This window comes from Geospiza fortis, unplaced genomic scaffold, assembly GCF_000277835.1.
Source record: "Geospiza fortis unplaced genomic scaffold, GeoFor_1.0 scaffold408, whole genome shotgun sequence".
Lineage (NCBI taxonomy): Eukaryota > Metazoa > Chordata > Aves > Passeriformes > Thraupidae > Geospiza > Geospiza fortis.
Window position 1 is genome coordinate 2,982,846 of NW_005054330.1, and position 16,772 is coordinate 2,999,617.

The 16,772-nt window shown below is 42.3% G+C and overlaps 1 protein-coding gene across 18 annotated transcripts in view; it reads left to right on the forward strand.

Annotated features, from left to right (window-relative positions):
• The window catches only part of ARVCF (ARVCF delta catenin family member), a 245,741-nt gene that overhangs the window by 129,480 nt on the left and 99,489 nt on the right, over positions 1 to 16,772 (forward strand). Inside the window, exon 1 of one of the 18 annotated variants that reach the window (XM_031057515.1) lies at positions 4,944 to 4,964. The exons of the other annotated variants lie outside the window; for them this stretch is intronic. The gene's annotated coding sequence lies outside the window, so the exon portion shown is untranslated. Of the gene's footprint in view, positions 1 to 4,943; positions 4,965 to 16,772 lie in introns of those variants that run through there. 18 annotated transcript variants of the gene reach the window in all.

A 16,772-nucleotide genomic window follows, 5' to 3' on the forward strand; every position in this document is an offset into this window, starting at 1 on the left:
ACTGCTGAAATATTCTATCAAAGTCACTGCTGCAGCAGGAGCTGCCCAGGAGCTACCATTGCCACCTCTGAGGTTCCTTGGCCATTTTAAGCTCAAGAAATGAAGGCATTTTGGGGGCCACTGAGGTATGGTTTCTGAAGCAATTAAAAGTGACCTAACCTTCTCATATATGCTTTTGCTTCTCTTCAAATAAATAAGAATTCTCACAGTGAACTTTATTTCTTGTTTGTGCATTATGCCTGTTACCTAAAATGGGTCTAAATGCAAGATACCTTCTTTAAGGGACATTGCTTAGAAATATGACTGTCTAGGGAAGTTCATAAACCTTTTGCTAAAGACATTCTTCTGTCTGTAGTCTGTGTCAGACTTCCACTTAATCCCTTTGGACAGGCGCTTGCCAGTATATCAGTGTGTTACTGTATAAATTGCTTTTTCATTGTTGCTGTAATTGTAAAGTAATCCCTCTATTATACCCACCCAGTGATCACTGCATTCTCTTTTTGCTGAGCTGCAACATTTCTTGGTGCCTGGTGGTGTCCTGCCTTTTGAAATGAGAGATGTTTATTAAATTGGCTTTTCAGTTGTGGTTCAGTTGAAGAACTGGCAGAGTGATCAGTAGGAGAGACTTGCTACATGCCTTGAAACATCGACTCTCTTGTAGTTCATTGCTTTTTTGTTTTGTTTTAATGGTCCTTCCTTCAATCTCTGTAACTGGTCTCATGGAAACCATATCAGGTTACTGAGCTTTGTGTTCCAGGGGCTGCTGGAGATGAATTTGTGAACACTGCTGTGCATAATAAATGATTGTAGGTTGGAAGTGAGGGTCTGGGGAGAAATGATCTGTTTGCTTCTGTTGCCTGTTTTGACCAGAGAGCTGAATTAGCAGCTGAAGCGTGTGCTGTGGTGTGTTAAACAGCATTGAATTGGAGGCTACAGAGATAATCCTGGGGAGAGGCCACTGAGGTTGGGACTGAGCCCGGACAGGCTTTGCTGTTCTCTTCTCAGTGCTGAGGTGGTGGCTTTTTCAGTGAAATTTTGTACCCTCTGAAGCATCCCAAACCTTTTGCTTAATCAAGAGGTAGATTGCAAGGTAGCACTGTGCTTGATCAGTTTGAAGAGCTTTTAACTGTTTTTTTTTTTCCTGCTGTGTTTTGTATTTTGTGAAAGGTTGGCTTGCTTTCTCTGTAGCTGTAAGGCATTGCAACAAGAGGCTTCTTCCCCAGCCCTTCACACCAGTGTATTCAAAAGTAAATAAAATAAAAAACCCACTGGGTGTTGTAGTTATTTTCTCTTGAAACACTATCAAATTCAGATTACTTATTCCAGACATAAATTAGGCACACTGAATAGTGTGTCTGGATTTTCTTGCCCTCTTGTCTTCTGTCCAAGCTGGGATCTGCTTGCCTGCCTTGGTTGGTGTGCTGTTAGCAGCCTGGGGTTCAAAAATTCCCGCAGGTCCAGGGGGGAAGTTTGAAGAGTTAAAAAACCTCAAAGAAATTGAGGCATCTCACATCTTTTAATATATTTTGCACTTCAGCCTTAAGAGAGAACTCTTAAGATTTGTTTTTGAAGCCCTTCTGTAGAACCACCAGAGTTAGAAATAATTCAGGCAAGTCCCGAGCTTCCCTAAGAGGTGCAGGTACTCAGTGGCAGGTGGTGGCACAGTCCCTTGCCATGTAAAGCCATCATTGCAGAAGTCATGCTGATAAAGTTGGCAACATCTGGCTGCGTGATGGGGAAGGATTGAGGAAAGGATGAATTGCTGTATAACAGAAAGCTGGAGTTTATATATCAGTGCTTGACAGACTCTTCCTGGCTTAAGCCACCCTCACCTTTCCCTGTAAATTAAGGTCTCCCCCTCACCCCCAGACAAAATACTGGGGCTTTCTTCAAGCAGGAAGTACTAAACAAGGAAGAGTCCAACTGATGTAGCAAGAATGTAAAATACTGGGCTTCTTTCAGGTAGAAGTTCTGAAATACATCTTCTCCTGTTAAGGAAACTTTCACTGGCCATGTGGAACAGTGGATGCAAAGGGCCAGTGACTGGTCTTGAAGTGCTCAATCTCTCATGCCTGCCACCATGAGTGGTTTTGTAGCCCATTTCTTCTTCAGGAAGTTCTTTTCCAATAATTATGGCTAATTTGGAGACATTGCAGTGTATTTTCCAATAAGAGATCAGATATTTTTTTGTTTTGCTGTGGTTTGAAGCTCCATTTAAAGCTAAGCCTGCCAGTTTTCACAGATCAGCTTTAATTTTATTTTCCCCACTTGCCATACCAACAGCAAGATATGTTATCAAACGTATGACCAGGCCAAGTCAATAAATTCTAAATGCATCCTAAATTATTTGCTGTCTGCCTTGCACATTTTTATGAGTTTGCTGAAAGGCTCACTTGATGCGTGTTCAGATGAGCAGGGGAAATTAAATTGTTTTCCCTTTTCTTTTCTCTTCCTTCCCCATGACAGAGTGATGTGCTTTGGCTTGAAATTACAGAATGTCTTTTAAAGATCTCTGAAGTAGACAACAGAATTGGTCTCAATGGTCCTTTTTCAAAAAGATATCTGGAAATGCTTTTTTTTCCCCTATTCAGAAATTGAAAAGCTGATGGGGGTTTTTTTTCCCCTTGAAATATTACTCTACTACTGAAAGGCTCTCCTTGCCTAATGGAAAATCCTTTATATTAAAATAGGACAAAACATTCAAGGTGTATGATTTTCCTACTATATCATTGTGATACAGCCATGTTATTTTTGTATTATCATATTGAGGAATCAAGCACATCAGGAGGTGATGATGTGTTCTAGTGAGTGTTTTGCTGTTGGCTGCAGCACAAGCCTTGTGTCCTCTCATGCTGCTGGGTGCAGCCACGCATCTGCTTGGCCTGCTCCTGTGGAAACTGGTTCAAAAACACTTTGCTCCATCTTTCATCACCTTCATAGATCGTTGTTTCACTGTTCACACTTTGCTGTGCATAGGAGATGAAATCTGTTTCCATAAGGTCTATTTGGTTGTTGTTATTTTAAGCAAAACAATAGGGTTGTGTTATTTCCAGATGTGCTTCTGCCTACGCTGGTGGGAGGCATACCAGGCATCACAAGAACTTGAGGGCTTCTGAAAATGTTGCCCAGTAAACTAGGGAAAAAACCTAAAAGTGATTAAGCCAGTAAAACTACGGCTACCCAGTGATTTATTTCATCTACATCAAATCAGCTTTAAAACGAAGAAGGTTTATGGTATCATTCAATCACTACGTAATAACTTACTTATAAAACCCCTCTTTTGACCAAGAAAATGGCTCTCTGCTGTAGACAGCTGGTCCCTGGCCCATTAGTCTGTCAGAATGACTGCTGTTGTGCTTGGCTGTTTGACAACCCAGGGAAATACTTGGGCAGGTTTCTGTAGGTAACCCCTGACATCCTTCAAGTGCAAAAACGTTTTGTTTCAAAGCTCAAGATACATCTTCATGCTGAGGTAGTGGAGCAATTTGGATGGCTCAGCTGGAGAACAGTTGCTGTGTGTTTGTGGGAGAAGGATGTGGCATTTTAAGGGAGAAGGATGATGCTGCTGGAAGGCCAGCAGCTCCTTGGCTGCCTGCCCCGAGCCTGCCAGCAGATCCTGTGCCACCAGCCAGCCTCACCAGCGCAGCAGATGGACACACCAGCACTGTGGTGAGCTGTGCACTAACGAGGAGTGATGGCCTGTAGTGAACCTCATCTATTGATTAATTAACATGGAAATCAGCAGCAAGGGTGCAAAGAAAAAGCAGTTTCCCCCAGAATGACCTCTGTAAAGTGAGTGAGCTGGTGAGCCACAGAAAGGACTGAAGAGGCTTTGTAAGAGAAGTGTGTAAGTGTATGTACAGAAGACAGTAAAAGTTGGTTGTAAGACAAGAACATTTACAGAATGATGCTCTAAAATGAGTTTACCAGCTCACATTTACATGATTGGGACATTCCTTCAGGTTTTGTACCTGTTACAACAGCCATGCTTTTCTTACTGTCCATATAAAGAAATAGGGATTTGACCTATGAGTGTTTGTAGAGCTGGCTTCAGTTTGGAGACTAAAGAACTTTTTTTACTTTTCTGAGAAAAAGGTTTTCTCAAAGCACATGAATGATCTGCAAGAGCAGAAAATATTTGAAAAGTTCATGTTAATGTTAAGATTGAACAGAGGGACTTCAATCCATTGGAAAAGGCTTTTCTCATCACGTAGGAATAAGAAATAGGTTTCTGAAATGCTTATTCTACCTTTGTAGATACAGAGTTTTCATTTGCTTGTCAGCTAAAAAATAAGAACTTCTCTAAGCTGGGTTGTTTTCTCCTTTGTAGTTTGCTTTTTGCCTTCCTTTGTTATTAGCCTGTATTAAAGAGTCCAAGAGATGATTGTGTTGATACTTCCCAGGAGGAAACAAGCTGCTATTAATATAGCAACTTCAGCAAAAATTTAGATTAGGTTTCTTGGAGTTGAAACTGAGGCTCTACAAATAACCTGAACACTTACAGCTTGAAAAGCTTCTTGTAAAGAAGATAAACATGTGTCTCTGCCTCTATTGATGGATGCCATTTGGGCAGTTTCTGTGCATCCCTGTTTCTCAGGCTCTCTGTTATACCATTGAAGGAGTCAAGAGTCTCACTTTGTCCTCCTGTTCCCTATATACATCCCTGAAAATGAGCAATCCCTAGGATACATTGCCAAGCGTGCTAAGAATAGCAGTGATGGACAGCAAGTTGCAGGAGATGGTTTATTTTGGCCCAGTGCCTTTGATTGCAAGGGGGCTGGTAATAAAAACTGAGGCAGAGCTCCTGTGAATTGTATTTGATGGTTGGAGAAGGTTGTTGTGAAAGGTGAAGAAAAAATGGCTCCAGCTCATGGTGGAAGAAGAGACTTTTCAGTTACTGAATGGGAGTCTGAGTGCTTCAGGCACATACTGGAGGAGACGGATGTTGGTCATCAGACGCCAAGGTAGGGTGGGCTGTGAGGAAGCAGAGAGAGAAATGCTGTTGAAAATACTGAAGGAGATTAGGACCTCTGCAGAAATAGTATCTGATGTTGAGAATTTAAGAAAATTGACTAGAATATTCAGTGCCTAAGGAAAGTTTAGCAAACACACACGAATTTCAGCTGAATTGTGGGAAAGAAGTGTGGGGGAAGAGGACAAGGTGCAGCCTACAGGTCATGTCGTTTCACTGTTGGATGTTGGGATATTCTTACTGTCATGAGAGGGAATTACAGTCAGTGTTCATGGCAGTTTAAAGTCCAGTGGGGTTAATCCTTCATGTTTGAGTTAATAACATTTTGACTTTTAGCAGGAGCCTAAAGTGATATGCAACATCTGTGTAGAGCATTGCTGAAATTCCTGATAAATGAGTTCCAGAGGCAACCTTCCATTTGTGGGACATTTCACAAAATCTGCCACACAGAAAGAATAAACTTTTTCAGCTGGGCTCTTCAGTGGCCTGAAAAGTTGAAGAACCAGTCTTCTCTTTGGATGATGGAAGAGACAGGAGTCTCTTTGTCAGACACTGATGCACTTCAGACTTACTGCTGTTGCTGACCACCAGTGTGCCATGTGAGCTCAGGATGACTGGAGGCACTGAAGCACTGGGGAATAGTCTCTGGACAGTCTGTGCCTCAGTTTCCTCTATGAAATACATAGCCTTTAAAATGAATGCTGGTTTTGGATTTCCCATTATGTAGAGAAGGTAGTGATTGGGAAATGCAAAATACTGTTGGAAGGTGGTTGAATTACTTCAATTTATATAATACAGATGGAAACAAGGCCTTTATTTGCTTGGGACATCTCCTGCAATGTTGCAAAGCTGGTGATATCTCTGCTTTTGTAGCAAGGTCACTTCTGTCAATGCCATCCAGATGTGTATCCTCAGGATTTGTGTAAACATGGTTTGCACTGCGTGGTGTTAATGGCTCTTAGGCTGCCTCCCAGCAGGGTCCCACCCTTGTGCTGCACCTCTGTGTTTATGCACTTCTGTGGCATTCACACTGCTTTGTCTTCCTCTGTTCATCTGTCTTGTTTCAACAATTTTGGGGGCATAAATCTTGCCTCCTTTCCTTGTATGGGAGAGAAGAATTTTTAAAAAAGTACTAAGAAGCCCATCATAGATGACTGTGAATAGGTGCAGACCTGAGCATTTTTGTCTCTGACTCTTTCTAGCAGCAGAGAAGCAGTAAATTTTTGAATAGGTAAAAGCAGTGCAGGGTTAATTGTTCTAGAAGTCATCTAATATTAAGATGCTTGTGGTATTCAAAATGGATTGATCTAAATGGAAGAAGCAGGGGCTCAGGGTTCCATTTGTACTCGGTGCACGGTGTCACAGGACTGGCAGTACCTGGGTAGGTGCACTCAGGTATTGCAGGACAGGAAGGTCAAGTGCCTGCTCTTAGATGGCCTTTTGTCATCCCTGCTCTTGCTTCTGTTGACAAGTACCAGGTGATTTTCAGTTAAGCTCAGGAAGAGGTTATGAAATGTTTTTCCTCTTTGCTGCTGGGTGGAGAAGGGATGCTGTGGATGTGCAGTGTGGAGGATGAAACCAAGCATGTCCTCTCTCAAAATGTGGAATGTGATACTGCTGTTGTTCAAGGCATCAGTACTGAGATCAGTGTAGGAGATAACTGCTTTGAGCCAGCATGGCCACATTCCAATCAAAACTTCATTTTTTGCCTTATTGTGTTGGCCTGAGCAAGTCAAATGTTTCCCAGTTTCCTGACCCAATTCTGTTTTGTGCCCCTGGGACAAGGTCTCTTGTATGCTTCTGTCTATTCAGTTTGTGAGAGTTTCAGAACCATTTCAGAGATGGGGGAGAGTAGTACAGAATTCAAGAAAAAAGGATAATAAAAGCTTCCAGTTGGCTTTTTTTATTACCACTGACTTCTGTTTTCTTCTGATGTGTTTTTCCTAGCTGAGGCAAAGTGTTCCTTCATTTGAGCTGTTGCACGGCCATGGATTGAGCAGAGCTGTGCCTGAGACATGCAGGTATAGATGATAGCTCACTGGGGTTTCCTGATGAAAAGTGTCCTGCATCACCAAGTGTTGGCAGCTCAGGCTGGGCTTTCCATTTTAGGCTAACTGTTGTGGTGTTGACCAGAGTTAGACTGCTTGAGCTTCCTATAAGGTCTTTAGAATGAGGTGTGAAGAAATAGAAAGTGAATCCCATGAGGTTGTGAAAAAACAGCTTTTGAAAGATCAGAATGGCTCCTGGGGTACAGGGGTGGGTGACAAGGGAAAAGTTTGACACTACCCAGTGCCACTGATGCAGCATTCAGAGTGCAGCTGCCCAGCTGCAGAATGGGAAGTGAGTACATTTTTTCTCAGTTTTGAGAAGTGAAGTGGCTGACAATCTGTAACTGTATGTTTTGCTTAAATGCTTAACTAATGGAGTTGTAATTCAGAGATGCCCCTTGTCATTGTGGTTATTTATCCTGGTTTATAACATCCAGTTGAGAAGTTTGTCTGCCTTCAGACATTTTGCTTGCCTGATACTTAATTGTGCTTTGCTTGTATGAGACTTGGCTCCTGACTCAAATGATGCCACATTCATTCAATAGATTTGCTGGAGATGAATTTTCCTCTCAGGGCTAAATCTGGGACACGAGTCAAGTAGCTTCTGCAGACCTAAACACAGGCTGAGCCCTTCACTGCAGGGTCAAAGTTCTGCACAGGATTTTGTAAGTGCATAAGAGCTGCTTCAGTTTTTTTCTTTTTCTTAATAACACAGCTGCTCTAAATAATGTGCCTACGCAGCAGCTGGGAGGAAAAAATTTACAGACCAAGATGGTTGGCTTTTGTTTAACATTTTTAATTGGCAGTTGGTGTGCTGTGTGAATTCACCCTGGCTGTCCTAACAATATTTGTGCAGATTTAAGTCTTTTTGCTTTCTCACACCCAAATTACTGTAATTTCTCAGAAGAGCCTGTTGTTTCATATAAAATTTGTGTACATTGTACAGTTGAACTTCTGGGGCTATATTGCAATGTAAGTTTTTGCCTCCTGTGTAAATCTTGAGATTAACAGCCCTGGTGCCTGCTGAAGTAATGATCTGCATCATTTCAGGTGCTCAGTGAACAGTCAAGAGGAAAGCATTTGGCACTTCCTATGCTGTTGCTGCATGGAAAATCAGTTTCACTACTTTCAAATGCTTAAATTCATTATCAGCTTAAGAAGCTTTTCTTGCAGAAATGGAGGGATTGGTTAATTACTCTGCTTTAATTGCAGTCACAAATGGTACATACTTGCCCCTTCCCAGAGCACAAGTGATTCCATGGCTAAAAACTGCAGTGCGAGGGAGGGCAATTAAAGGGAATTATTGCAATAAACAGTTTGTACTGAAGCCTTTGACTCTGCACACCCACCCACCCTGACTGCTGTTTGGAAACACTTGAGGAAGGCACCACTCCCTCAGTAGGAACTCAAGCGTGGCTGGGGCTTTGTTTTGATTTGTTCCAGTTGTGTTTTGCCACTTGGAGTGATGTTGTGATGGGCTTGTCCACCAAGAAAAAGGCTCCCAGACATGTTGCCATTTCTGGTTTTCTCCAAGGCTCCAGATATTGTAGTCCACCTGAAGATTAGCTCACTTCTCAGAAGCAGAAGAGAGTAGTGTTTGAACTGCTAATGCAGCCTCTCAGGCCAGTCCATGTGCTGACTTCAATTACCATCTCCAAGAAAAGTGCCCCTGTTTGAGGAACACTTAATCATATGCTAACATCACCAGAAAAAGGTGTAGTTATCCTCTGAGCTATATAAATGCCAAACTGAAGTGAAGCATAGAAAGGTGAAATGTACTTTTTCTTAAGGGAATCACAAGTGCTGTGCCTTTCTGAAAGGGAGTGGAGGCAGGATATAATTGAGGTTGTGTGGGAGGTGCAGGTGCAATTCCTTTTGCCCTCTTGAAGGTGTGTTGCCCTTGTTTCCCAAGTGAGCTCCATTGTGCATTTATAGACATCCTGATTTTCAGAGGAGCAGTTGTTGCAGCTGTAGGCAAAATAATGAATTCAGAAGCAACAGGTGAGGAAAAGGGAAGTGGATTAATAATGAAACAATTCACCTGTTCTCTGCCGTTGGGAATATTGTCCTTGTTCACGCTGGAAGGTGACCTTTTTTCCTGAAATAAAATTGGAAAATTAGAGGTAACCATCCCAAAATCCACACAAAGGCTATGGAGGAACTGATGGGAGAAGAGACAGGAAGCTTTCCTAAAGCTGTACTGAGCTGTGGAGTGACTGAACATTCTCAAGGGGGTCAGAGACCCCGTAAACCTGGGCAAGGCTGCAGGGGACAGACCCCCAGTGGGCAGAAGGGTGGGTAGGCTGGATGGGTGTCTTCTCGGTCTGATCTTGGCTAATGCTGAATGAGCTTATTATGTAGATGCTCATAATGAATTAGATAAACAGTGAAATAATTAACAAAGCAGGCGCTTAAATGGTTATTGCATGGTTTAGAGCTGACTTTATTTAGATGAATGAGGTAGTTCATTCTACTATTAGCTGTGCCCTAGCAAAAAGGATTTTTTCCTCCCCTCTCTTTTTAATGATTAAACACCACAAACAGAAAATGCACTGTGGCTTTTGCTGGAAAGATAGCACAATGGCCTGCTTCCTTCAGAGGGAGTTCATCAGAGACTCCCAGTGACTCACATGCAACTTCTGAAAATACTGTCTTAGTTTTCTCAAATGTCAAAAAATTCTCAGGGTCTTTGATACAATAGATCATCAAGTCACGAAATGTGGATATTTGGCTTACTGTCTAATTAGATCACGTCTGTAGCACAATATTACAGGTACTGTTAGGGTATAATTAGAAGTCTGTCTTCATTTTTGCCATTCTCTGAGCTTGTGATTATTTTTTCTCAACTAGTTTTTAGCCCCAAGTAATCAGTCAGCAGAGCAGCTTACCCTGGAATGCTCCTGGATTCTTTCTGTAACCCCTCGTCAGCTGTAGGACTCCAGATACCTCACACTCGGTGACTGGGCCCTAAACTGCAGATCTTTCATTTTTCACTGTACTTCATAATCTCTTTCTATGTTGTGTGCCTTTCATGGTTCTTACTCAGTACAGATAATTTAACAAGACTTGCAAGCTGTTTGCTTTAGCTTTCATTCTTTTACACACACCATGTGTAGCCCATTGCCTCTGCCAATGAAAAAGAAAAGCAGTTACCAGAGCTGTAGACCCCTGACCTCAATTCTGCAGGTTTTCTCTTTTACCTGTTGCAGTACAGCATCCTGTCTGTGCAGGGCTTGGATCTTGTGAGAAAATTCAAGGGCAGCCAGAGGGGTGAATCAGATTACTGCAAAAGCTGACCGAGTTTCTGATGCTCTAAGGTATGTCACAGATGGGATTTTTCCCTCGTTCTTTTCCTTTTTTTTTTTTAAAGAGCAAAGGGAGAAAGACTTATGTCATTGACCATGACTGTGCAGATCAGTCCTTGGAGTGGATGCTCTGTGTACTCTGTCTGGCATAGTTTTTTTTATAGGTGTTACCAGAGAGAGAAAATCAGCTGTCACACAAAGCCTGCCTTGGGAGAACATTATGAGTAAATCCCTAGATGTGAACTCTTCTTCAGAAATAGCAATCAAGGCAATTTTATTTCCCTGTCTCCTTTTGCATGGGGAGGGTGTGTATTTTCATCTGGCCTTCCCTTACTAAACCCTTCAGCCTTTTGGTACTGCCCTGGTCATCTGGCTATATTTTGCTAAGACTGTTACCTCCCACCCTTCCCAGAGCATCTCAAAGATCTTGAAGAGCAACTGGATGGAAAAAAGTTTTGTCATTTGTCATAGTGGACTTGCTTCATCAGAAAGCAAATTTCAGACAGAAAACAAGGCATTTAAGCACATTCCATAAAAATGCTTAGTTTTATTTTTTCTTTGTCCTTCAGGTTTTTTTCCATATATAAAATTGTCAAAGGTTTTTGGCATATTCTCCTGAATTCCCATTGCAAGCTTCTATGTTAAGGAAAAAAAGCTGTGAATTTGGACAGGCAGATGCATTTGGATAGGTGTGTGGTCTATTTAAGTTTAAATTTTATATATTACAGTTGTCCTTGCATGGATTTTATTATTATTAAAAGTGGCTTCTCTCCAGAGTAATTGCTCTGCTTTACTAGTGGTTTAATTTTATTTCAAAAGTGCGTTGTTTTTCCTTCAGGACAGTATTTGTGTCGGGAGTTACACTGAGAAGCTGTAGCTGTACCTTTCCCACAGTCAGCCTCCAGGTAATGTACAGCTACAAAAGACATCAAGGACTCATCTGATCAGCCTGTACTGGGAAAGTAAAAGTTGGAGTCAGAAACTTTTTGGGAGCTTTTGCTATATTTATATCTCACAAGAAGTCACTAGCGCTTCTTGTCTGGGGAGATCTTTGCAGGAAGTTCCCTTTAACTCTGTTGTGAAAAACCTTAGTAATACTTTCCTTTTCAAGAACAGAGAAGCAGATGGGTGAGGTAAATCTAAATCAAATGTCTTTGTTCCTCTGATGGCCAAATGTGGATTTAGAGATACATTCAGATGTAGCTGTGGCTTTTTCCCTGTTTAGCAGACCCTGCTAGGTGAATTCCCCTCCCTCTGGCTGATGCTCTCACCTTGTGGCAGTTGAGCTGCAGCAGCTCCTCGTGGCCTGCTGCAAGAAGCTCCTCTGGGTACCTTCAGAGCAGGAGTTTCTGCCAGGCTGCCTTTTGGGCTCTGCTCAGCCACTCTCCAGAGCTGCTCTGCAGACATGACAGAACAAATGTGACATTTTTCAAAGGACCAGGCAGGAGTTGTTGTGGATATCATCTTTCACCATCAACTGGGTTGTCTCTGCATGCAGATCCCACTTCAGCATGGACCTCATACAAGTGCCCCCTCCATCCTCAGTGGCCGTGCTCACAGGGTGAAGCTGACAGTACAAATCATATATTCATATCTTCTCACCTAGTCTGATTTAGTTAATAAATAGATAAAATTATGTTTGCAAATTAGTCCACTGGATAACAGTTACTTTGTATGACAGAAGACAGGATTTGATCTGGCATGCACTTTGTGTATTTGAAATAATTTTTTCCTAATCCTTTGATTAAAACCTTTGACTCCCCAGCTGCTCTGTTGAGACTGAAAAATACTGCAGTGTTTTAATATCTCTAGCTGGATTTTGCGTGATATTGTTGTTCTTTTTTCTTCAAAGCAAGCAATGAAGAAACAGAGGAAAAAGGAAAGCCCATCAGCCCAAAGCTGTGTAGAGTTGATATGCTTGGAAATTAATCATTAATGTCTTGCAGGTGGGCAGTAAATTTGTTATGAAGTCTTCTGTATCTGCATGCAGGGTAATGAACCAAAACTAAGTGAAGTGCATGGAAAAGATCCCTTCAAGCCTGAATCCTTGAAGAGAAATAGGTGCCTCCAGGAACAGCTCAGTCTGTACACAGAGGGTTATTGAGGTTATGCTGCTGTGATCTTGTGCATAGTTACTGCTTCTCCAGATCTTTTCTGTAGATTTATACTGTATCAGAATAGCTGGAAACAGAACATTCACTTTTTTTGCTGTTGTATGCCTTTTACTAGCATCTGGAAGAGAAATACATCCTCCTAAATTAACTGTCAAAGGACTTAATCACTGGGTGGGGCAGGTATGCTGAATTAAAGAGGAGCAGTTCATTGCTTTAAGAGAGGTTTGCCATCTCTTGGAAAGATGAAGTGCTGTATGTGGTGCCTGCCATGTGGCATATTGCAAATCTTTCAGAAACAGCTCTCCCAGACAGGAGGAGTCATCCCACCTTTTCCATTTGCAGTGTTCTGAGCACTGTGTTGTGCACTGATGTTTTACACGGGTCACTTCAGAAGTCTTGCTTGTCGTGTGCCCATTATCAAGTGAAAATATGTTTGCCAGACAGGTAGCACAGATCCTGCGGACTCTGTTTGCAGCCTTCCTTACAGAGGCTGTTGTTATCTGAAAGTAGCTTTAATTTTTGTTCTAGTTATTTTGTACTTGCAAAGAAATTATGAACAAGGCCTCTGATTTAGGCACATGATTTCAGGCTTCTCTGCAGCTTACCAGCATGACCATCTTCCTCTGTAGGAAGCTGTTTTGAACACATCACAATCACACCTGTTTATGTTGATAAATGTTTCTTTTGTGATAGACTCTAACCATTTCCTGCAGCAGAATTGAAGTTGTACATTTAGGCTGTCTTCAGCTTCGTTTTCTTGAGGTTTTAAGCTGAAGAAACTCAAGCCTGTGCTAAAATGTGTTTACAAGAGGGTGGTTGTAGGACTGCTCTCCCCCCTCTGCTACTGCAGGCTGAGCACAGGCCATGTGGAATTAAATAATGGCATTATGGCTGCACCTGAGGCCTTTCTGTGAGAGCAGTTTCTGTCTGAATGATGTCAGATGCCTGGTCCTTGGGTCTGCCCAGCTTGCAGTAAGCAGTGTGTTGTAGTGTGGTGGTACGATGGAAAATCTTGGAGCACGGTATTTTAATATAGCTGAGACACTCCTTTTCTGTAGAGACAACTTCAGACTATTTCTGCCAGGGAGCCAGGGTGAGCAGCATTGCCTGGGTCAGGGATGCTGCTGCTGCACTCTGAGTTCACCACTGGGTGTGGTAATTACAGCTGTTGATATTCAGCTTTCCGAATTGGACTGAGTGGGTGTTGCATACGTGAGGGAATGCTGAAATTGGAGACCTGGACTAAATAAACATCAAAGGTCTCTGAATCTGCTAGGAAGGCTGCCATGATGAGTGCTTGTCCTCCCATATTCTGACAAAGGGTTTTCTGGCCTCTGCACTGCGTGAGTGCATCCGGGGGCTTTAGGAGAGGTGGCATTGCAGTGGAGGGGGAATGTCTTGAAGCATAAATTGTCTCTCTCAGGCATGAGGATGCACAGCCTGTGGTGGCTTGTGCTTAAAAGAGGGAGGTTGCAGGACTGCTCTCCCTCTTCAGCTACTACAGTCTGAGTTTGCACAGAGAGGCTGGTGCAGGATGAGTGCTGGAGTACCAGGAATGACAGGAGTTGTGGTCCCTGCCAGCTGACACTGACATGTGTTGAATAAAGTATCTCATTGAGAGATTGATAACATTAGAAAAATTATGTCACTGCACAGAGTTGTGCCAGATGTCGTCAGAATCCAGAAATACCTTTCCTGCGCTGATGGAAGGGTGTAGGAGAGGATGTGATGGATGTAAAGGTTAGTTTGGTAGTAGTGGCAGTAGTTGCTAGAGCAGGTTGGAGTAAGGAATGTAACAGTGAAAGGAGCAACTGGAGTTACTGCAGGTGAGGGGCCAAGAGATGAGTGATGGCCTCAGATCAGCATCTCCTTCTGTGCTTCCACTGTGTATCACACTTGTGGCGGAAGTTAAGTGTGCGTTGGCTTTTTAAAAATTATTATGGATTGGAGATTTTAAATGTGTTTTCCATGTCTTCAGCCATAGACAGATACACTGTGAATTTGATGAATACAAAAACATAAATTAGTTTTTCAGATTGACTGAAGTGTTCTGATGAACCTCCTGGGTAGTCACCACACCTGACACCTTTCAGTAACAGAAACAGGGCTCCAGTCTTAGAAGCACAGCAGAGCATATGGGGAGCCAATTAATTCAGTAGCTATTAATTAATAAACACATTTCCTCTGGGGAAAACCTTTTAGCACATCCACTGTTTGGCCCAAGATTGCTTGCACGCATGAATGGATAGCAAACATGCTTTCCTGAATTGTCACTTGTTATTTTTTGATGGGCTGGGGAGTCCCTCCCCCAGACTGCTGGCAGGCTTTGGGAGGGAGAGCAGCCTGCAGCTCATGCTAGAGCTGTCTCAGGCACCAGCACTGTCACACACCCGTGGTGGCAACACACATCAGCCTCTGCAGCCTGGCCCTGGGAGCTGGGCTGGGCCCTGCCAGCTCTGCCAGGCTGAGCTCTCTTTGAGGAATCTCCTTCATCCCTGTGTGCAGTGATAGCTCTGGGACAGCTGCTGGGTGTCCTGAGGCACAGACCTACACAGAGCTGCTGTGGGGTGGCCAGGGCATTGTGGAGTCTTCCTCTTGCAGTGCAGCAGCTGTTTGCAACCTCTGTGCCCTGCACTGGCTGAGCAGGGCAGGCTGGATGGTTCATACACACTGCAGGGCAACAAACTTCCACAAACTCATGTTCTTCTAGAATAAATCCATTGTTCTGTCATCATGTTCATATTGCTCCAAGGGTAAGAACAGTGAGATTTCTGCTGGAGCATGTTCATTGATGATGAAGACTTTAGCATCTCTCCACCTGCTCCTGATAATGAATTAGTTCTCTTCTAAAACTTTCTTAGGAGAAACAAGATCCAGATCGCTTACTAAAGGTTTTTGCTGCTGACCATTTGAACTTGCTTGACTGCTCAAACTGGCAAATGCTGCATAATATTATAAGAAGTTATTTTCACTGATATTCTCTTCTGCTGTGGGGTTTTTGCTGCAGGTGTGAAGGTAATGTTCTTGAAGTGGCTCACTCACTGATTTTTTATGAAGTTGCCATTTTAATAGTGTAAAATTCTAATAGATTAATTATACAGACTTGTACTGAAATTTGCTTCTCTTCCCACTGAGTGTGAAGACAGAAGCCTACTATGGGAGTGCAAATCCCTATGATGGAAAACCACCTTCATTGCAAAATGTGACAGTGCTTTAGAATTGGCAGAGTGCTGAGGTGTGACCTTACTGGTAGAGCACTGGACCAGAAGTGCTTGCTACCTTTATGGTTTCTTAGGTTCTTAACATTACACAAAATACTCTTCATTAAAAAATAGTTTTATTTGTTGTGGTACATGTGCAGGTGTGAAGTTGTGGAGAGAAGAATTTTTTTCATCAAAGTCTGTAAAAAATACAGAGCCTTCTCTGATGCTCTCACTTCCTCTTAGAGAAGTTATGGGTATAAAATGCATGATGAAAAGATTTTATCAATTATATCTTTAAAAATAAGTAAAATTTCTAAATAATTTGATATTTAAATATGCTACTTGAACTTCATGGAAGAAATAAAGTGCCACTTAAGTGCTCATTCACTGTGTGTATATTTATTACCTATCAAAATGGTACCTGTCTTTTCCAGCCACATGGGTAACCTTTCCTGCTTGCTACTTGCAGCCTGTATCCTTAGCGGGGAAAGATACTAATCCCCGATGAGTGCCACTGAAATGGTGGGTGAAGTCAGCAGAAATCTTTCTACACAGCGAGCTGGCAGGGCAGGTTTGTAAGCCAGCAAACTGCAGTGCTTTGCAAAATATTATGGCTCCAAAAGCACAATGAATTATGTCTACCAGATTCACAAAGCTGGGATTAAGAATAGCTGCAATGTCTGCTGCTGAGGGTATATAGAGAGCACATTATCTGGTCTATTTTCTGGGTTTCTAAACACATTTTAGATGTTTACTAACAGCCTGTTATAATATATTTGGTGGCTTTTGTGAAGTGAATGATACGGTTATACTTTGGTTTCATGTAATTTTGCAAATGGAACCATGCTCAGTTTAAACTTCTTAGCAAAAATTAGTTTTCTGTGTTTTTTCTGTGATGAGAGTTGCTGATGATTCCTTGTTCAGGAGTCAGTTTAATTTCTGCGTGTGTGAACTGGTAAATGGTGGGAGGCTGTAAATGCTGATGTGTTTGGTCACTGTTGACACAGATAATTTAATTAAGTGTAGAATCAGGCTAGCTTTCTGCCTGTGGGGCGTGAAGTGTTCATGGTGTTGGACACAATTTGCTGTTCAGGATGGATATCTTTGTCTTCCACCCGGGTAACTAGATG